Raw genomic sequence first — 23,918 nt, 5'->3', positions numbered from 1 at the left:
CTGATGAAGGTGTCCAACAGGCAGTTGGAAATGTAGAATAAAGCCAAGGAGAGCATCCAAAGACATATTAGAGATACGGGAATTATCTACATAGAGGGTGACCATTAAAGATGAGAATGAATGGGATCCCCGAGGGTGAGAGCAGAAGTGTCCAGGAGAGGAGGGCTGGTACCTTGGTACTTACAGGAAGAAGTAAACCTAGCACAAGTGACAGGTGGAGGACTAATAAGAACACATTGTTTCAGAGGCCAAGGGAAGAAAGTTTTAGACGGAGGGAATGGTTGGCAATGCCAACAGCAAGGGAGTGTGTGGACACTGAGAAGAGGCAGGCAGATTTGGCAATTGAGGTGGAGTCGTTTGGACAAACTTGAAAGCCTGACTACAGGGGATTAATAAATGTGAGTGGAGAACGGTGAGGCAGAGGCGGAAAGGGCAGGGGGCTGTGTGGCAATGTTCAGCTCTAGAGGCAGTGAAAAGATGGGAATTTAGGGTCACCAGGCTGAGGAACCCGATGACCATCTTCCTGTGTAATGTTCAGTCTTTCATTGTAGTGAGGAGGCATTTCTCCACTCTTTAATGACTCTTTTAAATCATTCAACAGTCACTTCTACCCAGAAGCAGATGAAAGGATGAAGGGGCACTTTTCCCTGGGTCAGCAGGAGAACAGCACCTTATCAGCACCATTATGTGATCTGAAGGGACTAGGATTAAAACCCTTAAGCATCCTGCCCTCCAGGGAAATGTGGAAACCTGAAGCAGCCCCTTATAACAGAAAGACTCTAGAAAAGTAAAGCTGGTTTCAGTGGGATTTCTGTGGTTTTCTCCATTGATTTTTCATTTCCACCTCCAAGAGCCTTTTATTGCCAAGTATTTAAAAAAAAAAAAAAAAAACTTCCTGTCAGTCAAGGGCAGAGTCTCAGCACTGCAGAGAGCCTCACACTGGGCTAACACCTGTCCCAGGAAGTTACCGAATGACAAGCTAAGGTGATCATCAGACTGTTCCAGAAACCCTATCAGGAGCTGCAGAGTCACCTGGTACATTAGCCCAGCAGGCCCAACATGTCCCTTCAGAGAGGCTGGACTAACGCTGATTAAGAGAAAACACAAACAGTACAAAGAAGGATTGCTAATAGGAATTATTTTACACACCTTTCTAGTTCACAAACCACCACCTTTGCACCAAAGCAAACTTGGGCTATTGAGCCTTGGAGGTTATTTATTTGTATGTGCAGGGCAGTGGTTTGGGTGAAGCTTGATTTTCTCACCATCATTCTTTCTTTTTCCTTCCACCTTAGGGAACAAACAGACTCTCTGTCACATTTTTATAAAGAGTAGTTGTCCTGGTGTTTTCAAAGTTGGGTTGTGCCTCAGAAACAAAACAGAAATTACAAAGAAGTGTGTGAAATGAATCAGTGTGTTAACATCTGAACTAATATGGAGTAAGTGTTTATGCTGCTTGTTTCAGAACTGCATATTCGGCATGAGATACAGGTCCCAGTTGCCTAAATAACATAGTTCCAGCGTTTTCTTTAGGTCTGAGACAGTTTGAATGTTCTTTTACGGAGTCTCACTCTGTTACCCAGGCTGAAGTGCAATGACATGATCTCCGGCTCACTGCAACCTCCACCTCCCGGGTTCAAGCAATTCTCCTGCCTCAGCTTCCCAAGTATCTGGGATTACAGGCACCTGCTACCACGCCTGGCTAATTTTTATATTTTTAGTAGAGTCGGGGTTTCACCATGCTGGGCAGGCTGGTCTTGAACTCCTTACCTCAGGCGATCCACCCACCTCAGCCTCCCAAAGTGCTGGGATTGCGCACGGCTGAATGTTCTTCCATTCTTTATATCCCATTTAGTTTTGGGAAATTGGACGACTAGACCTAGTCGTGCTAGGGGCACTCCTATGCTTGATGTCAGAATTACTCATTTTCCCCCAGGCACTTTTTCTTTGTGAATTTATCTTTAAAGGACAGCCTCATCAGAATGGACTCATCTGGTACAATACTAGTTTGTAGAACCATAGCTCTTGTATTCACTCTTACCTTCTTTTCCTGGAACCAAATCTTTTACTTGAATGTCAATAAAATGGCCCTTCTCAGCAACGGAACATTCTTGACTCCTGAGGCAGGGAAGGAAGCCAGGCACTTGTACATTTGTTTTCAAACGAACTGGTTCTTATGTTGTAAATATTTAACCATTCACCATAGTATTTCTACCAAAGTTTCCATTTCGTTTTCAGTTAATTCCATTTCTCACAAGCAGATAAAGGCTCTTTCACTTTCCAGAACCCTCTTTTAAGCAAATATAGATTATATTTTTGGCTCAAGAAGGAACAAAAAATGGAATTTGGAAGTCATATTTTTTCCTTGGTTGAAGAAAGGAGGCCACGGGGAAGTAATTCAACCAAGAAAGCATAATGGGTGTTATGGTAAGTCTTCATGATGGCCATGAATATTTTTATTGTTCCCTACCCTGTCTTTGCTTAAATTGCTAGAGTTGTGGCTAAAAGCAAAGCTGGGTTTTTTCTTCTCAGGTTTATAGCTTTGAGAGTCGAGAGGGAGGGACATTAAGTGTAAAAGCTACTGAAGAGGGCCAGGTGATCTTATCTCTTTAATGAAAATGACTGCAGACAGCTTCCTTCCAACTTTTGAGTTATCTGGGTTCCTGAGTGTCCATTTCTCACTGGTGTTTGCTCTTAGGATGAAACTTTAGGAATGCATTAGGCAAAAGATTATGATTTACAGCATACCGCTGTTTACTGTTTTAGTAATATATTTGTTTTAGGGAAAAGACCTCCTTATAACACATTTCATGCTTTTGACTTAAGTTGTGACTCCTCTTTCAAGTTTGGGATATTTTGCCTCCAGGAGATGCATTTTGGTCTTTTCCTTTTCTTTTCTCTTCCTTTCTTCCTTCTTCCCTATAACAGGTATCTCCTGCTGCACCAAGTCTGTGGGCAACAATGCAAAAAGTCAACCAAAATCCAAAAGTCTAAGCTGATCCCTCAGTATACCAGTTTTAAGAATGTCTGGTGTCACTTGGACTACAAATGACTTTTAAGGTCAAAGACCATAAGCATGAGTCAAATTGGAAACATTACCTTGTAGAGCCAGTCTGTCTGCCTGGTCACTTAACAGTTTATAAAACTTGACTCCTAGCTAGAAAGTTAATTGCCAGAGGTTCCAAGGAAAGCACTGGACTACCACTCGGAATCCTCCATTTACTGCATAGGCCAAATGATCTGGCTCTTTTCAAGGAGTTAGCATGAACATTCTACATTTTTCTTATCCAATATGCACAAATATTTCTTTGAGGGAAGATGACATTTTAAAGGTTCTTATTCAATTAAAACTTCCTAAAGCACTTTTTTTCCCCATTAACTGACAAACATGATACAGAACTATTTTCTTTCAAGATTATTATGCCTCTAAATCTTTTTCTGTCTCTTTCCTATTTAGCTTTGGATTTGCACAAAACACCCAAGCATTTTTCAGCAGTGTGAGCTGAGAATGTGGAATTGAATGAACACGCCTGGGATTTGAAATGAGAGATCTGGGCGGGGGAAGGGGAGAAATATATTCCTTGCATACTCAGATACGCCATAACTGAGGATTCTACATTTTCTTTCTAAAGCATACAGTGGAGATGGTTTATTTCTGAGAGAAATTCTATTTTAGTTTTGTTTTGCTTTTAACCACTAGCATGTTTGTATTTGTCATTCTTGTACATGGATTTTAAATTTAGGTTATTTTAATTTTTCTAACCAAATATTTTTCAAATATCCACTTATGTTGGAGAGAAAAGGACATTCCAAAAGAGTTACCTATAGTGTTTTTAACACATAATTAAAATGATCATAAAACCTTCACATGTGCTTTTTATTTCTCATTAAATGCCAGAGGGAAAGGCAATTGCAGGCGTGTAGTATTCCGACATTTTAGCGTGCTGCACTCCTGTCCTTCCGTCGTCTGAGGCCACATCTGTGATCATTGTCTTGTGCTTGCCAATAGAGGTTTTCTTCTGGATGCCGTGTCTGCTCTTGGTCTTGTGGCTTTAACACCGAAGAGCTGTTGTCTGCAAAAGACAGTACATTAGAGCTCCAGAGTTCACTCAGCTGCCTGCTTTGCTCCCGTGGTGACTTCATTCTTGGGAAGTTTTTAGGTTTCCTGGGAGATGAAGCATGAGCAACATTTGCTCCAGCCTGAGTAATTTCAGAAGGCCTTGAGTCCTGTTTTGTTATTCGGGTTTCCAAGGGTGGGTGAGGGGCATGAGAATTCCCAGCAGTTACCACTACACGTGAATACTGGTATCCCGCGACTCTCTGTTACATTTTTAAAAAGAGTGGTTATCGTGGCGTTTTTAAAGTGGGACTGTGCCTCAGAAGCCAAACAGAAATTATAAAGAGGTGTCTGAAATGAATCAATGTGTTAACATCTGTACTAATACGAGTGTATATGTTGCATATTCCAGAGCTGCCTCAAATTCTTTTAGGATTTAATAATATTGAACATTGGAAAGATTGAATTAAAGCCAGATAAGACTTGCTATATTTACAAAATTTTTTGATGTGGTCTACAATGGACTTTAGTATTTTTCTGAGTTAAAAAGAATAATAGCGTATGCTTTATAATTTTTGCCTTTATGACCTATTGTTTCTTCATTAACCTCAGTACAATGATATTATATTATTATTGGAATTGAAAAGGTTCCTGTGTAAGCCTTGCTTGGTAATTCAAGTACCCTTGAATTGTATAAGGAGAGCGCAGATATTTTAATGCCAGACTCCTAGTTTGTGCAGTACTTTTGGGCTGTAGTTCCCATGTTAAATGAGATGATCAGCCAAATCTTTGCTTTGCCAGGAACCAAAATCATTTCCAAACTACAATAGCAGTATGGTTACAGTTTCAGCTTCATCAGCCCCAAAGTAAATTCTAATAGGTGCTATTGAACATAGTTTAAAATATCCTGGTGAGAAACTATAGGCCTTAAATATTCTGTTTTCAAATTTTTTACCTAACCCCAAATAGCTAGCTTCTTAGTTTTATACAGCTATGCCAAAATAAAATACAACAGAACATTCTTCTTTTGGGGATATGAAATAAATCTTTTCATTTTCAACAGTGATAACCAATCTCCTGTCTCCCTCCGTCTCCCTCAACCCCTCACTTCCCTCCCTCTCCTTCTCCCTCTTTAGTCCCTCCTCCCACCCAGCCTCTCCGTCTGTCTGTCTTTTCTTGCATTACCTAAAGCCCTCATTGCTCCACATCTCATCAAGATAAAGTCAAGATTTACACACAATATAGGAGGTGTTTCTCTCCAGCCTCATACCTGACCACAGCATCCTTCCTTTCCTACTTCACACTCCAATCACCGAGAACCATGTCCAGTTCCTGAGCATACCATACTTTCTCCCTCTTCCTATGTGTTACTTCTCTAACTAGAAGGCTCATCCTCCCCTCTCTAAAGGCTGGCAAATATTCTCATGACATCATGTCTTTGTCTACCCCTATAACTAACCATATTGTATTTAAACTTCTCTCTTCCTCTTTAGACTCTAAGCAACTTGTGAGCAAGGACTGTTTCCATCTCGCTCACTATTATACTTAGAGCCCAGCACACTGCCTGGCATACAGTAGCTATACAGCACATATTTGTTGAAGGCTCAATTGAGTCTAGTTGTCACTCAGTTTGCTTTAAACATAGAGAACTCTCCTTAACTTTTAGTTTATTGTTGGAGGGAAGAGAGCAGAGGGCAGAATGTGCCCTGTGGTGGTTTATAACTCTGCAGGAAGCAGCTCTTTATAGCATTATATAGATTTAAAATTGAAGCACAAAATGGTTGTGATGAGGAAGCACGTACGTAGGGCTGCTTCAACAGGCGAACCCTAATTCATGTAAAATTCAACGCTGGGAAATCAAAAGAAAGGAAAATCACTCTCTCCAAGTGGTAGAAATGATAGTGGGATTTTTTTTTATCTCTAGGTAGAGATAGTTTTAAAATTTGCCTCCAGTCTGCTACATTAATTCTATTTGCCTGAATATTAATTGTGGGTATTTAAATAAGACAAGTTGAGTTTCACAAATGCTGCTTGCTGCTACATTTCCACCAAAAAGACAGCTTAAAACTGTTATTTCTTAAACTATTCCTTCTTAAATACATACCCATTGTCTATCTCAAACACTGCTTACCATTCATCCCCAAGTTGTACTAATAAGAAAAATTTCAGATAACCATGATTGCAGTTATGAAATTGCTGGGATTATGAAACATAATCTTAGTTTAACATGCATGGGTAGAATTACCTGAAGTAGCTGCCATTTATTCAGTCAATGCCAGGCATTTTATTTGCATCATCTCTGATCATCTCAACAACCCTGATAGGTGGGTGGTATTGTCCCTCTTTACAGAGGAAGGAATTGAGGCTCAGAGAGGTGAAACACCTTGGCCAAGATCACCTAGTAAGTGGCAAATCTAGGATATGAAACTTGGTCTCTTGGTCCAAAAGCTTCCTTTCTTTATAGCATATTTCTCTTCCTCAATTAAAGCACTATTGTTTTCTCAGGCATTGGATGTTTGTACAGGTCATTTTAGAATACTTTTCTTTGTGTATACCATGATGACATCATGGCTAATGGGCTACCAACAACAGCCTTCTTGAATTCACGCCCACAGACAGCATTGACAGAACTTTAGGATTTTAATCCAAGCTGTTGGGAGTCTTCCTACGTCCAAATGATTAGGAATTGCCAAACAGATGAGTCTACAATTGTGTTTCCCAGATTCTACAGCCATATTATAGTATATAGATCGTGTGTGGCTATGTCAAATTATTTGCTTCTGTTAGGATCACAGCACTTTGGGGGATGTGAGTAGGGGCTTTTTCTCTGAATATTATTCTCAGATTTTTCTCCCAACTTCCAGACTCAGGAGGTTAACACGTGAACTTCTGGAGAGCAGCCTGCAGGGGGAGATCCTAGGGTTCACGTAAAGCTTACAAAATAGCCTAAAACTTGTGTCCCAAGTCAGACGCTTCAGAACTGTGGTTTTATTTCTGGAATAACATACAACCCAACAGCCATGTCTTTAGAGACTTGTGGCTGAATTAGTTCTGATATTTTAAGAAAATTAAGTTTCAGGTCTTGTAGATGTGCCAGTAAGATGTCCACTAGGTAGAGATTTTACCCAATATTGTGTTCTCTATTGTTTATATTCTGTACATGATGGTAGTGACAAGGATTTAGGGAGAATGCCTATTTTAAGCTCTCTGGAAGTCAACTGCCAAGAAAGTCAGCAACCTGTCTTCCTAAAATTATCCACAAAGGCTATGATTATCATAGGTTTAAAGGCATACATATTCCTCTGTTTTGCAAAAGTCTTTTTTTTTTTTTTTTTTTTTTTTAGAAATGGGGTCTTGCTATGTTGCCCAGAATGGAAGGTAGTGGCTATTCATAGGCATGATCATCATGCACTGCAGCCTTGAACTCCTGGTCTCAAATGATCCTCCTGCCTCAGCCTCCCCAGTAGCTGGGACTACGGGTGTGTGCCACCATGTCCAGCCCAAAAGTCTTACTACTAACTTTTATTCACGAAGGTAATTCAAAAGATAGGGCATTGATTCCAACTTATAGAAGTTATAAATATTAGCCCCAAGTTAGTTCCTATAATTCAACATTGGCAACCTCCCCTTCAATGAGAATGTCCTTTCAGGTGCTTCTTCTTCCTTTCTCTATCCTGGATTACCATGTAGGCCTTTTGAAAATAGACACCTACTTTATGACAGTTTGGACAGACTAACAGGTCTGTATGAAAAGGCATTGAAAATATAGGCATGATTTCCCCAAAAGAAACCTAGAAATGGCTTTAAAAAGTTAGAAAGTGAGATATAAAAAAATTATAGAGTTAACATTGATGTTAGGAAAGTAGTCCAGGAAGGGATCTTAGATCTTACGTTAGAATGATATTTGGCTACTTCTTTCACTATTAGCAAATTAATTTATATAGATCACTAGATTTTTCCCTGTTTCTGAAATCCTTGGTTCACTGGGGAAATAGCCTTAAATTCAAAGAGAGCAAGGTGTATCATTATTTGTCTCTGTGGTTCAGTGAGCAGGTTGTATCTCTCATGTGTTTCTTGATATGAGGATGGGATCAACCAAGAGAAAATGTGAACAATGCTTAGTGAACCTTAAACAAATTAATGCTTTTCCAGGAAGTGAATGCAGTGGGGCACAGATGTTGGGATTACTCCTAACCTGCAGTGATACTCGTCCTTTACTTCACTCAACAAATACTTATTGTGTCTTTGTGCCAGGGATAAAACATGCCAAAATCCCTGCCTTAGTTGAGATTATATACAGGGTTAGGTATAGATAATAAATGTTAAACATGACTATTTTATAAAAAGTAATTTACATGAATCTATAACTACTTTATAAAGAATATTTGAAGGGCATTTAAAAATTATAAGTATCAAAATAAAGAAATAATATTCAAAGATTAGTGCATGGGAAAAAATGGAGAAGAGGATCAGGAGTTCTAGGGTAGGAAAAAGGGGGACAGGTTGAATTTTTTTTTTTTGATACAGGGTCTCGCTTTGTCACCCAGCCTGGAATGCAGTGGTGCGATCTTGACTCACTGCAGCTTGGATCTCCTGGGCTCAAGCGATTCTCCCATCTCAGCCTCCCGAATAGCTGGGACTACAGGTGTGTGCCACCATTACCCAGCTAAGTTTTTTCTGTATTTTTTATAGAGATGGGGTTTTGCCTTGTTGCCCAGGCTGGTCTCTAACTCCTGAGCTCAAGGGATCTGCCCACCTTGGCCTCCAAAATTGCTGGAATTACAGGTGTGAACCACCACGCCCAGCTGGTTGTAATTTTAAATAAGGAAGTGAGGGTAAGCCTCAATGCCAAAGCAACATTTGAAGGAGATGAAGATGGTAGCTATGGTGACACCTAGTAAAGGGAATTGTCTGTGCAAAGACTCTAAGGCCAAGACCATGCCTAGTCTGTTTGAAAAAGAGCAAGAAGGCCACTATGGCTGGGGCAGAGTGAGTGAGGGAGGATAGTACCAGATCAGGTCAAAGAGGTAACGGGTATGTGGGGAGGAGTGGATCATATGGGGACTTGCAGCCCGTTGTAAGGACTTGCTTTTATTCTGGGTAAAATGATGAAAGGTTGCAGGGTTTTGAGCAGAGAATCAACATACTTTGGCTTATATTTTAGAATAATCACTCTGGCTATGAAGACTGGAGGTGAGCAGATAAGGGCAAGGCAAGGATTCCAGTGAGGAGGCTGTGGCACGGATCCAGGACAGAGATGCTGGTGACTTGGACCTGGATCATAGCGAGGGAGATGGGAGATGTGGTTGGATTCTGTATTTATTTTGAAGGTCGAAACAACAGTATCTACTGGAATGCTCAATGTGGGGTGAGAGAAAGAGAGAAGTCAAGCTTTTAGACTTGAGTACCAGGTGGCTGGAACTGCCATCAACTGAGATGGAAAAGATAAGAAGTGAAACAGGCAAGAAAGGTTTTAAACATTGTAAATTGTGTATAACTACTAAAATTGGGTGCAGATGTTAATGAGGCAGATTGGTGTATGAATCTGGTATTTAGGAGTGGAAACTGGGCTGGATATGTGAATTTTGGAGTCTTCAGCCTATATATGAACCATGAAATTTCCATGGGAAGTTGCTAATTCCTGAAAGTCCCGTCTCTAGAAGTTGCAGCCAATGACACAGGACTCAGTCTAGTCCTCTGGCCAAGTTGATCTTGACTTTTATTGTCTTTTAACTACAGTAGCACTGCACCGATCATAACCAGCTACACTTGTTAGTTTCATTGTTTTGTATTTACTGGTTCACCATATTTTCATACCATGTACAGCTTGAACTAGGGGTCATCTACTAAAATCCACTCATTTTACAGATAAAGAGGCTAGGCTCAGAGGAGTTAAATGACTTGCCCAAAATTACACGAAATGGTTACAGCGGGACCAGGAGTGCCTACCTTTCAGCTCTTTCCTCTTCCTTACACAAGCTAGAGCACTTGCAGCTTCATTAGATGGAGCAGGAAAGGTGATAACAGAGAGATAAAGTCAGAGATCATTTCTGCCACCAATTGTTTCCTTCAAAGCAAAACTCCAGGTAGTAGAGCTCTCTTATGCATTAACTTTGGTGGCACTTGCATCCTGTATAGTAAAAAGCCACAGGCGAAGTCTAGCAGACCTGCCCTTTGAAGGGAGAGTCGGAGAGAGCCTTCTGAGTTGCTCAGGCCAGGTTTTGGATAAATCAGGGGGTGACCATTGGATTATAGGAAGCTGGGACATGGGGAAATCATTTTTTTTCCATTCAATCAGTCACAAAAAAGTGATTCTTTTCCTGTTAGACTAGGAAACTTAAGGAAGAAGGATAAGAAAGAGAATGTAGGCGACTCTGCCACGAGCTTTTGATGATTCTTAATGATAAATTGAAGAAGCCTGGAAAGAGCTAAAGGAATATAGAATTGAACGTACTTTTTATTTGACTGTGGATTACAGTCAGAGATATATTCCACTTGAATTTACCCCAAGTGCCAGCACTTTCTTAGCTATTGTGAATTATGTGGATGGGCTACTGAGTTCCAATGGGTCATTATGTATAATTTGTAAACTGCTGTTCCACTTAGAGAGAATTAACTCATTGAACAGATATTCATGGGTTGCAGGCATGGGAATTGTAGGATGAATAAGATAGATGAGGTATTTGTTTTCATAGAATTTACAGTCTTATAGGGGTATACAGACAACAAACAAATAAGCAAAGAAGGTAAGTTCAGACAATAATAAGTACTATGAAGAAAATGAAACAGGGTCTTGGGATAGAGAGAGATTGAGTGAGGTGCTTTAATAGGAGGGTCAGAGAAAGACAGGTGACTTTTTTTTTAATCTTTTTTTTTTTTTTTTTTTTTTTTGAGATGGAGTCTTGCTCTGTTGCACCCAGGCTGGAGTGTAGTGGTGCAATCTTGGCTCACTGAAACCTCTACCTCTGGGTTCAAGTAATTATCCTGCCTCAGTCTCCTAAGTAGCTGAGATTACAGGTGCCTGCCACCACGCCCAGCTAATTTTTTGTATTTTTTTTTTTAGTAGAGATGAGGTTTCACCATATTGGCCAGGCTGGTCTTGAACTCCCAACCTCAGGTGATCCACCCACCTCAGCCTCCCAAAGTGCTGGGATTACAGACATGAGCCACCACACCTGGCCACAAGGTGACTTTTGAACTGAAACCTAAACCATAGGAAAGAACCAGCCACATGGAGATGTGGGCTATTCCAGGCAGAGAGAAAAATCCCAAGAGCAAGGGCCTTGACGTGGGAACAATCTTAGCAGTATGACAGAAGCACAGCGAGCAGGGTTGGGACCACATCACGTAGGGCCTCATAGGCCATAGTAAGAATTGTATTCTAAGTATAGCACGAGGCTACTGGAGCATTTTAAGCAAAGGAAAAATTATTATCAACTTTATTTCTTGAAATCACACTGAGATTCCTTTTTTTGAGGAAATAGAGTCAATGAGGGAAAAAGTCGAAGCAGAGAGGGAGACCAGTTATGAAATTATTACACCAATCTAAGGAGATGGTGGTAGCTTAGGGTGGTAGCAGTGAAGATAGCTGAAGTGATGAAATTTGGGACTGATTTGCAATCATCTGACTTGCAGATGATTGAATAAAAGGATTAAGGGAAGAAACAATGGAGGAGACACTGGGTTTTATCTGAATAATTGGGATGGTAATGGGATCATGAGTCAAGATGGGGAAAACTGGAGAATAGCAAGTTTGTAGAGTAGAGATTGAGGGGTTGGGAAGAGCAGAATTCAGAGTTCTATTTTAGATTTATTATGTTGGATAGACCAATCTGACATCCGGGCAGGTAACTGTACAAAAGAGTTTGGAATCTGAGGGAGAGAGAGAGCCAGAGAGAGAAAGTTGAGAATTACCAACTTTGTATAAATAATATTTAAGTTCAAAGGACTGGAATCCCTCATCCTAGGAAAGAATGTAGATAGAGATATGAAGACCAAGCCCTGGGACATATCAACCTCATGAGGAGATGGACCCAGCAAAGGCTACTTAAAAGAAACAGTGAGTTGGGGACAAGGAGAAAAACTCAGTAGGGTGTGGAGGTGTGGAAGTCAAGAAAAGAAAGTGTTTAAGGAGGCAATAGTGAGCTGTGATGAATGCTGCTGAGGGGTCCATGACATAAACACAAATCATTGACTTGGCAAGAGGTGACTTTGACAGAGCAATTACTGGGGATGGAGGGGAAGAAGGCTGAACTGCAGTGGGTTGAAGGGAGAATGGGAAATGACAAAATGAAGACAAGTACAGACAATTTATGTTTGGAGTTTCTATCACCATTTTAGCTAGTGATACGGTAATGAGGCAGGACTGCAAGCAGTATTGCTAGAAAAACTCCCAATTATTAGGCTTTAAAAAGGCGAATTAAAACTAATACATATTCCTAGGAAATTTGGTCTGCTGTGTCTACTTGGGTGGATTAAGTTTTCATGGAGACACCTTGATGAGTCTCCATGTTGCCCTTACCAATCTTGAATACTAATTTCTTGGATCTGTTTCCTGCAGCTCTACCCTCAAATAGAACAAAAAGCAATAATAAGAAAAACCCAGTATTTATAGAGCACATAGTGTGCAGTTTAAAGGTGTTTTTGCTCATCTTATCCTCACAATTCCTCAGGAGGTAGGAGCTGTTATAATCCCTTTTTGATAAGGTCACACGACTATTCTAAACTCCGGGTGATCAATTGACAATTGAAATCTTGCAGCCGAGCGCGGTGGCTCATGCCTGTAATCCCAGCACTTTGGAAGGCTGAGGCGGGGGAATCTCTTGAGGCCAGGAGTTTGAGACCATCCTGGCTAACTTGGTGAGTCTCTATGTGGTGGCACACATCTGTAGTCCCAGCTACTCAGGAGGCTGAGGCATGAGAATCGCTTGAATCTGGGAAGTGGAGGTTGCAGTGGAAGGCCACTGCACTCCAGCCTGGGGGACAGAGTAAGACTCAGTCTCAAAAAAAAAAAAAAAAGAAAAAGAAAAAGAAAAAGGAAAAGAAATCTTGTTAACTGGCCGGGCGTGGTGGCTCACGCCTGTAATCCCAGCCGAGGCAGGTGGATCACGAGGTCAGGAGATCAAGACCATTCTGACTAACACGGTGAAAGCCCGTCTCTACTAAAAATACAAAAAATTAGCCGGGTGTGGTGGCGGGCGCCTGTAAGTCCCAGCTATGCGGGAGGCTGAGGCAGGAGAATGGCGTGAACCCAGGAGGCAGAGCTTGCAGTGAGCCGAGATTGCGCCACTGCACTCCAGCCTGGGTGGCAGAGCGAGACTCCGTCTCAAAAAAAGAAAAGAAAAGAAAAGAAATTCTGCAACACACCTTGTACTTGAGTTGGGTAGTGCCTTTGTTTCAGCAAAAAATCTTCATTTTCTCTCTCCTTCTCACCCAAATACCCAATAGTATGTTTAAATAATAGCATTGGGATTGGAACCCAGGCAGTCTGGGAGCTCCAGGCCCCTAGTCTCAACCAATATGCTATCCTTTAATACCAGGCAAATGGAAGGGAGACTCCGGAAAGGAAAAGCAGATGACATTTTATCAAATCAGTATTGGTATAGAATGACATAGATGTTATAATGCATTGAGCTAGAATGGAAAATTTTATCCTGGAGACCCCTTCTTAATGGTGTTTTTAAATCTGTGTGCCAGTAGAGCCCATACTAATGGAGTGCTAGTCCTCAATATTCTCCCCTAACACCCATTCTCACTCTGCTAATAAACTGTCCCTCAAAATCAAAATGAAAGTGTCACGTATGTACACTTTCCTTTTGGAAAGCATTTTGGTATTTTTCTACCTGACAGCTAGGAAAACAGATAATTGATTGATTTGTTGCCTTTATTGTTTTTAAGTGCCTCTTACATCGTGCGTAGAATTAGGGGCATTTCCTGAGGAGTAATAAGCCCTCAGGAGGAGACCTTATCCTCCAAGGTATAGAAAGTCCTAGCAGACGTTGGTGGCCAGGAAGTACCCTAGACTGGAATTATTTTTGTTGTTCTAATCTGAAAATGACAACATAGAACACAGCCAACAGCATGCAGCATTTTATTATGGTGATGCAGCTTTAATTGGTATGTAGAGGGCATGCCTGTGAAATTAGTCCTTAGTGTATTGGCCAATCAGATCACTTTCAACATTTCCCAATGTTTAGTTTCATCTTATAATTAAGTAATAATGATCATTTCCTGGCAGCTAATGACTAGCTAGAGGAGTTAGAAGCCTCATTAGGTTTATAATTTATCAAACTCTAAGCTTTTCATCAGTAGTGTTGCAAAAAGAGAAAGCATCTTCAAATTCCAAAATGATTCAAAACAATCTCTAACCGTATTTCATATATGTATTCACTTGTTCTTTGAAGGGTGACTTTATTTTTAAACTTTTAAAAATAACTGTATTTTATTATATAAGCAGGAAAAAATGTTTGTGTGACTTAGAGGAAGAAGGAAAGAGATGTATTGAACTCTGTTAGCACATACACACACTCTAAAAGCAGGATTGATAGACCGTGTTTCCTTTAAGAATCTTTTTGTGACAATTCCACACCCTTTCCTGAAGCCGGCTTGACTATCCATTAATTCCAGCAATAGCATCATTGTATTTACTCCACAGATATTTATTGAGCACCTACTGTGTGTTGGGCATTATGCTGACGATACTGCAGGGGCCAGAAGAGAACGGGGGGAGATGGGAACAAAACCTCCTGTCTTTATTAAGCTGATATTATCATCTTAAAGTTTCTGTCTTCAAAATTACCCTGGAAGACTGCAATTAGATATGTTCAAAGAGGCCAAGCTAAAGGTAGAGGAGGACCCTCACTGAACCATGTGGACACCTTGCCTCTGACTGTCTCCTCATCCATATGGCCATTACATAGTAGCTCCAGCTTCTGCTAACTCAAGGGTCACTCACTGATCAACCATATTTGGAGGATTACAATCCTCCTTTTGGTGAGAGAAAGTGTAAATCTCTTCTCCTAGTTTGAGACCTGCCCTCCTCTTCGTTTTGGGACCTGACATGAGCTGGTCATAAAAGAAAAAACCAGAACCAAAAAACAGTGTCTTCTAATTCCAACTCGTTTCCCCTTGAGTTCCTAATGGTTGGGGTATTTATTAAATAAGTACAGCCTGATGGAGGGACAGCCAGACCTACCATTCAGGTTGTAGAATTCTAGAAATGTGGAACTCAGGGACTCTTCCAAAGAAATTCTGTCCTGCCTAAATCAGGTCTGAAAGGCCTCTGGAGAAATGGAACAACAGCCTATGTGTACTCACTCTCTTGGTCTTTCATTGAAGTCACTCCTGGGAATCCCTCAAAGATATTTTCTGTCCACACACTCATGAGTTCCTTGAAGCAGAGTAATCTTAGGTGCTCAGAGAAACTCTGTAGTTCCTTCACCATAGGAGCCACTCGAGATGTGAGGTCCTCTGGATCATCAGGGTTGGCAAAAGCATGCAGCAGAACTCCAGGGAAACTGCTGGCATTTGGTTTGTGCTGTCAGATCAATCCTAGGATTTCAACATCAGAAATACCCATTATTGTCCTCTCTGAAATCTGTGGGCATTAGCCCTGGTGCCTCATGTAAAAGTTAGCCTTCTGGTTTCCAAACCAATTCTCTTCATGGTAGACTCTTCATGACCAAGAATTGGGACTTCCCAGCTCTCATGTTACCAAGTCCAGTTCTCCAAGATGGTTCCTGGGAATGCTTCTTCACGTCTGAGTACCTTGTCCTGAGCATGTTTCATAAATGGGTAAAATGTGTGATTGATATATCTTGTATTTTATTGAAAGCTTGTTTTCTTCTGTAGCAGTTCTGAAATTTCAAGATGTTCTTCATTACTTTGTTTTAATTGCCATGTGACAAATATTTCAAGAAACACCCAGCTATTTTAAAATTTTTGACAGACTTCATGATGGAAAGACATACACACAGCCCTACTTGTTTAATAAATACTCCAACCATTAGGAACTCTAAGGGAAAGAAGTTGGTAATTATTTAATGAACCTTCTGTGTAGTCACTTTCACATAAAGTATAGCTAAGGACTCAGAAGCAGCCTTTTACTTCAGCCCTGAAATTACTACTATTAGTAATTTAAAATCACTTTTCCTAATGTGCCTAGCAGTCTCATTTACCTATACCACAGGTCCTCAAATAACATTGTTTTGTTCAACACTGTTTCACTATAAATTGATGAGGAAAAAAATTGATTTCCAGCTGGGGTCACTATCTGTGTAGAATTTGCACTTTCTTCCCATGTCTGTGTGGGTTTTCCCCAGGGACTCTGTTTTCCCCCACATCCCAGGGATATGCATGTTAGATGAGTTGGCGTGTCTACAGAGTCCCAGTCTGAATGAGCATGGGTTTGTGTGTGAGTGCGCACTGTAATGGGATGACATCCTGGCTAGGGTTGGTAACCACCTTTCACCCTGAGCTGCTGAGACAGGCCATGGCCAACCAAAGCACTGAACTGGAAGAAGTAGGTAAATAAATATCTTACTTGTTTTTATTAATCTTTCTTAAATGCATATATAGTTCACATTTATTTCAATGATTAATATTAGAAGTTCTTTGGTCTTTATTTAGAAGTTTGGTGATGTTTTTGTGGCCAGAAATACACCATAGGAATTTAACTCTTGTTTCTATCAATTAGCCTATGGTAGAATTGGTTTAACTAGAAATCATTTTGCTTAAAGTCATAGTTTTTAAGAACCTACCAATGACATTAACTGAGGACTTACTGTAATTGTCCAAGAATTATAGCCTTTGAATTCATTCCTGGATGAGAGAAAAGATATTTCTATGATATATACTCCTATTTAAGAAATCAGGGGTTTTCCAAAGAAAGAAAATATCAGTGCTTCTCTGTATGAGCCCACTGTATCAAGAAAAGATGGACCCACAGAGGTTGAACCAAAACTCTTGCAGATGCAATAGGCACAGCCTCTCTGTTTCCCATTGTTTTTCTAGGGCTAATGAAAATGTGAAGACTGAGGGCTTGGCCTCACCCTGGTAATATGATCAAGAACGGAACTGTGGTAGTAAAAATGAGAACGTTAGAAGAATCATTATATTCAGGGAAAAGAAAGGCCTCAAAAGGGAAGATTACTCTGAATAATTCATGCTCCTTTTCTCTTTTTTCCTGTGTGAAATTCAGTGTTTCCTTTATAATGTTTTGAGAAGAAGGCTATGCTCAGGATCTTTAGAAGCTGGTGGTAACTTCGCAGTCACTGGCTCCATCAGGCAATGAGAGACTTGCTGAAGGAGAAACAAACTGTGAAGGTAAAAAATTCTACCCAGAATGGCAACTCTGTGTGCTTTAAGAATGAATCCAAGTTTTGGAAGTTGTGGGAATGTGTTCAGTCGAAACTTTTCAATTGCTTGCACTGGGGAAACCACCCTCATCCCTAGGCCTGGGGATTATGAACCAAAACCAAGGACTCCAGTCTCTGAGTCAGGGCGAGTGCCTTGGGAGGGAGGATGCAGGGAACTGGGCTCAGTGCCTCTCCTAAAATACCTTTCCCCTCCTAGAGGTCAGGTCTGGCAGGGTTTAATGACTCAATTCGTGTACTGAGTGGCATCTTGGTAGCTCCGGGGAAGTAGTCAACACCACCCAACACAAACTGGGATTGGAGGTTGGGTGGGGTGACTATGAGCTGGACACCTAAGAGGTTATCTTCTTGGAGAGGTCAAAGAAAGCTTTTGCCAAACCTGTTAGATGAGTCAACAGATAGAGACTTCCATCTCTGCTTTCGTTCATCCTAATTTTTTAATAGCACCAAATGTGTAGAAAATCCAGAAATGAATTATCTGATGTTGTATATTTATAACAGATGTTAGATGGTTGGTTGATTAGTGTTAGCTATTTCCAATGCATGGGTTGCCTCTGACATAAGTATTGAATTAAATCAAAAATATGTTTATATATACCTACTATGTACCCAAAAAAATTAAAAGTAAAAATATAAAATATTTTGAGTAAGCAGCATAGCAAGACCATTTCAACAAAAAAATAAAAAATCAGCCAGATGTGGTGGTGCACATCTGTAGTTCTAGCTACTCAGGAGGCTGAGGCAGGAGGATCGCTTGAGCTTAGGAGTTCAAGGCTGTAGTAAGCTATGATCATACTGCTGCACTATGCCTGAGTGACAGAGTGAGACCTTATGTCTTTACAAAAAGTTTTCTTTTTTAGTCAAAATATTCTTTCAAAAGGATCTAGTTAAAGGTTAATTTTCTGGCATACAAAGCTAGCAGACCAAATGGGTTCAAAACTTTAAATAGCATAATTCATCCAGGAAGACCATTCCCTTTTATTTTTTCCTGTGCCTTTATCTGCAAAGCTCTAAAATGGCCTTCAGGAATAAGGCAAGGTAGCTAATATTTTTCAAGCAAATTCAAGAGCAAGATAGAAATGAAATGATCCCATCTTATCTTTTCCTTCCTCCGATACCTCTGCAGTCTGACCCTAGGGAATGAGTGCTATGCGGATCAGATCAAGAGAGGTGATTTGTTTACTACTTCTGAAGAGCCTAAAACTTTTGCTAACCCTAAAAGTGACCTAACCTCTTGGGAAGGGAGGGGCATTCAGTCTTGAATGACATAGACCAACCAAGAACTCCTACGGACCTGTAAGCCCTTAACCGTGTAGATACCGAAGTGAGCTTTGGGGAGAGAGAGAATTGCTATCCCCCAGACATGGTAAGGCAGTCCCCTTGAGGCAGTCACAAGTCAACTGCTTAATCTTTGGCTAGTGTCCCTCAGCAGACTCCCTGCTACCTACTGTTGAGGTAGATAGCCTCTGAAGAGCCTCTGGATTCACAAAAGCCACCCTGAAATGAATATTTCTCCAAAAAGTGCTTGGGGTTTCTTCCACATCCCACATCCCAGCTCCCTTCCCTTTCATGCCCACAGCAAGGTCTATTGCTGAAAATTGGTGGTGAGGCAAGTTGGCTGGGAGGTGCACCTACACGGGGGATTTCTATTGTTTTTATAACCAGTGCCAGCTCTGAGTGCGTGGTGAGTAAGAGCCTCTTCCTCTTCCCTCTGGGCTGCCCTCCTCTCCCATGCCAATCTCATTGCTGGCCTGTTGTGGATATGGTGGTAAGCAAGGGCGGCTGCCTGGCTCTGATACTTCCCAGACTTGGGACCCAAAACTCAAGAAGACAACGAAACATGTAAGTGAGGGCTTCATGGGCCTGTGTTTCCTATTAGCCAGTATTCCTGGGTAAAGTTTTCTGGGGAGAAGGGGCAAATGTGAAGACACCACTACAGCATTACTCTTCCTTCCCCCGTTAAGTAAATGGGAAGTTCTTACTTGGCACACAAGAGTAAAATGAATGTTGACTGCCTCTTCCAGTCACCTTTGGGCTGATTTTAGGTTAGACGACATTTTCCCTAAAGGAATCCTATTTCTGCAAACTTCTTTTTTAAAACTCAAAATAATGTCTGCTTGTTCACTTTTATGTTAGAAAGTTATAATACGAGAGTAATTATGGTTACTCTTGTAACCATAATTTTGCTTATACATTGGTTTTGCTATTTTCCTTTCTGAATGGTGTTTATTTTAGATTTTAGATCCTCTCTTGTGTTATGTTGCTAACATTTTTGTCAGCTGCCAGATTATTACAAGCAGATAAAGGGGGAGTTTTCTTCTAGAGAGACCCCCATAGTTCACGCTCAAAGAATTTGTTTTGTATACCCTGTGAGGGGGTGAGGGAAATAATTCATTGGTGTCTTTGTGTGTGTGTCTATGTGTGTCATTAGCTGTAATCTGCAAAGATTTCTGCATCTTTAAGCATAAAGATCGCTTTCTCATTTTGTAACATGATTTCTTTTCAAACTTGTCATGTAATTGAATCCAGCTTTGAGTGACACTTTAAAATATGCTCTCCCGCGTCAGAAGTGCTTCTTTAAGCCAGGTGCTCTTCACGCTCACCTGCTGGCGTGTTTGATTACCAGCCAGCCACAACCAGGTGCCAAATCCATTCTAAATATGGGAGCCTGTGCTTGAGAAGACTAGTCATACTAATTATTCAGACCTCCTCCTTGGAAGTAATGTGGCAAAATCACAGAAGCAGAAAAGCCAGAAACAGTATGAGACTTGCTATTGAGGGACCATAAAATCAGAATTTTGCCTCATAATATTGTTTTGTTCTTGGGTACATCCTTTCCAGCTATGAGCTCACCAGCCCTTGCTCTGTCTCTGAGCTGGTTGGCATCATTGCCGTTCTACAGATGGAGAATGGGAGATACAGCTGTGCAAGCCAAAATGCCCAAAAGCTGGATGATCTCGCTGAAACTGGGAGCCAGCACCCCAGGTGTCTCTCTAGCTCCTTGCTGCCGGTGAATCTGCAGCTTAAAAAAGGAGAGCGGCAGGCTAAGTTGGAACCACCTAGAGTTGCCTGCAAGCAATCTGTATTTGAATTGCCTGTCAGAGGCCAGGTGAAACCAAGCAGTGGGTCAAACCAAAGGGGCTGCATGCATACATAAATGGGAAGAAGGTTAAAAGTGAGGAAATGAGGGCTCGAAGTCCAGGAATGTAGGGAATATGCTGGAATATCCTTTTTATGCAGGCCATCCCTCTTTTAACTGTGGGCTGAAATATACTGGATAGTATCTGTTGTACCGAAAGTACAATGTCACACTGGTAGGAAATATTTAAAGTAAAGCCAATGTATTAATTTAAATCATTAATGCAGGAAATATTTATTGAGGCTTTCCCATGAGCCAAGTCCCATAATATTCAGCTTTGTAACTTGAGTGCCTATCATTCAGTGGATGGACAGGAAGGATGCCTTGATGAATGGATAAACACATATTGTTCATGAGATTTTAGTTTAAGGACTCTTCATCTTCTCCTTGCTCATCCTCCCTTGGGACAGCCCATTCAATCCCACAGAGACACCTGTTTCACCCCTCCCAGAACCACCCACCCACAGGAAGGAGAATTTCCTTAATGAAGGCAAGTAAACACAGGCCTGTATGCCCATAGGAAGGAAGCCTTTGTGTACTTTTACCCAGATTGAATCAGGGAAAACCATGTCAGGAAGAAGGGCACACCCTAGCCGATGCACGGAAGTAACATTTGCATGTCACAGGCTTCAACCCAGCAATCCAACACACAGGTGCGTAATCTCTGGGCCAGGCAACCAGAGCAAATTTACCTTCATGGTCTTCGGAGCTCCACCTTCCTTCATTCATCATCTCTTGAGCTTGCTTCTGAAGGTCCCAGCTTCATCTTGGACATAAGCAGCCAGGATCTAGGAAAGGCTCACCAAACACCATTATCTATTGAATGCCCTCAATGCATTGGCCTCAAACCAAATGCAGAATTAGATTACTGTCCCCGACCAGTTGGTTCACATTTTAAACAAATAAATAGGCAGGTAGAGGTGAACTAAATAGAAAGGAAGATGGAAATATACTCCAGGGAGAGGCAGGTGCTGGGGAGGGGAAACTGGTCAGAGCCTGTCATTTTTAGAGCTTAAGTAGGACAGGATCTCAAAATATTTCAGATCCAGCTCCATGTTTTTGATCAGCCAGGAAGGCAAATTTGGTTGAGAGCAGGAAAGATGAGACACACACTTCATGCCCGCAATGTTGGCTCATTCTTTCCTGATTGTTTCTATCTTTGGGCCCCTATTGTGTCTTATATGTGCTTCTGATATAGGATATGGCCAATGTACTTTGTTACAAAGTAACAAAGCAATTATTTGTTTACTCCCTATCTCTTGTAATGGATCATGAGCTCAGTGAGGGCAAGGACTCTTTGTCTTCCTCATTTCTAAATGTCTAAAGCCTGATCAATAAATGCTTGTTGAATATACATATGATACCCTCAACCCCCAAAGCCATGTAACAGGGTAAGGATGACTGCGATTGGGTCTCAAATTAGAACAAGGGCCAGGATTTGAGGTGTTCAAGGAATTCAAAATAGATGTGATTGGATTTGAATGGTTGACAGCTTTCTTGAATATGCAGTATGACGCCACTGGGATTTTGAGATGATGGAATTAAGCATGTTGGGAGGAGGCCAGTCACTGGAGGCAAAGGCTCAGGATTAGGAATGCTCTTGTGGTTCTTGGGGAATAGTGAATGGACCATAGTGGCAGGATGAGGCCAATGTGTGAAGGGACAAACAAAGTTGTTTGAAATTTAAACTTTTGGCAATGGGAAACCACTGAAGCCATTTAAGCCGAACTGTAAAGAGATAAAAGGAAAATTCAAAAGAACTGAATCTAGGTAATAGGTTAGAGCATGAGGTGCCAGGAACAAGGGCTCTATGAAGGAATGGAAGCCAATACCCATGAGTGTGTGATAAAATGCTGATCTGGGTGGGGGAGGAGGGTAGTGGGAATAAATGTTAGGATTCCGGAGTATTTGTGGGGGAGGGGAGATTTGAGATTAATGTATCATTTGTATCCAGAGTTTTCTCTCTAAATGAGGTTAAAAGAATGGGCCAGGAGCAATGGCTCATGCCTGTAATCCCAGCACTTTGGGAGGCCGAGGCGGGCAGATCACCTGAGGTAGGGAGTTCAAGACCAGCCTGACCAACATAAAGAAACCCCCATCTCTATTAGAAATACAAAATTAGCCGGCCGTAGTGGTGCATGCCTTTAATCCCAGCTACTCGGGATTACAGTAGCTGAGGCAGGAGAATTGCTTGAACCTGGGAGATGGAGCTTGTGGTGAGCCGAGATTGCACCATTGCACTCCATCGTGCCATTTTTTGAGACGCTGTCTCAAAAAAAAAAGAATGATGGCTAAACTCTTTATTAGGTGTTTGTTAAATGCCAGTCACTGTTCTAGGCATTTTACAAACAGTAGCTCAATTCATCCGCAGAACACCCCTTTGTAGTATTATTATTGGCCCCACTTGACAGATAAACTGAGGCACAGAGCAATTAAAGCACTTGCCCAAGGTCATACAGTTATAAGACAGAGAGACAGGATTCAGACCAGGATGTAAGTCTGCCAAGGCCCAAATATTAACCACAAATGCCTGCTTCAGCAGGTTCATGGGAAGATTTAAGGTATGATGAAAGGGGTTCTAAACAGTGATGTTTGTTATCATTTTGAAAGGAGACCAGAGAAGCATTTCCTGCATCCATTTTCCTATGATCATTAATTGCCTACTCACACACAGTTTAAGGTTATCAGTATATAGTAAAATTTAAAATCTGTAATAGGATAATGTTTCTTATTTTGCCTTTTAAACACTGATTTTTCTCATTTAAAAATTAGTATTTGTTATAAAAATTCAAATCTTACAGAAATAACAGATATACAGTGAATATCCCATGAAATCTTAATTATCCTCCTACCCCCAAATCATTATTTACTGTTGGGTAGAAATTCTTCCAGCTCTTTTCTTTTTTTTAATCTGAGACGGAGTTTTGCTCTTGTTGCCCAGGCTGGAGCGTAATGGCGCGTTCTCAGCTCACTGCAACCTCGATTTCCTGGGTTCAAGCCATTCTCCTGCCTCGGCCTCCAAAGTAGCTGGTATTACAGGCATGTGCCACCACGCCTGGCTAATTTTGTATTTTTAGTAGAGACAGGGTTTCACCATGTTGGTCAGGCTGGTCTCAAACTCCTGACCTCAGGTGATCCACCCGCCTCAGCCTCCCAAAGTGCTGGGATTATAGGCATGAGCCACCACACCCAGCCCACCTCTTTTCTTTTATATATATAGGCTGCTGTATTACCATCATTTATGTCAATAGTAATCCTTTTTTCCAAAAGGTGATCATACTGTTTTGTAACATGCTTTTTCTTTTTTTTCTTTTCTTTTTTTGGCAGAGTTTTTGCTCTTGTTGCCCAG

General features: G+C 41.1%; 1 protein-coding gene across 2 annotated transcripts in view; it reads left to right on the top strand.

Moving 5' to 3' along the window:
• SHROOM3 (shroom family member 3) overlaps positions 1–23,918 on the top strand; it is a 358,512-nt gene that overhangs the window by 199,099 nt on the left and 135,495 nt on the right. The gene's annotated exons all lie outside the window — the stretch shown is intronic.

Source organism: Pan paniscus, chromosome 3 (assembly GCF_029289425.2).
Source record: "Pan paniscus chromosome 3, NHGRI_mPanPan1-v2.0_pri, whole genome shotgun sequence".
Taxonomy (NCBI): Eukaryota; Metazoa; Chordata; class Mammalia; order Primates; family Hominidae; genus Pan; species Pan paniscus.
The sequence above is the reverse complement of the archived record's forward strand: the minus strand, read 5'-3'. Positions and strand labels throughout refer to the sequence as shown.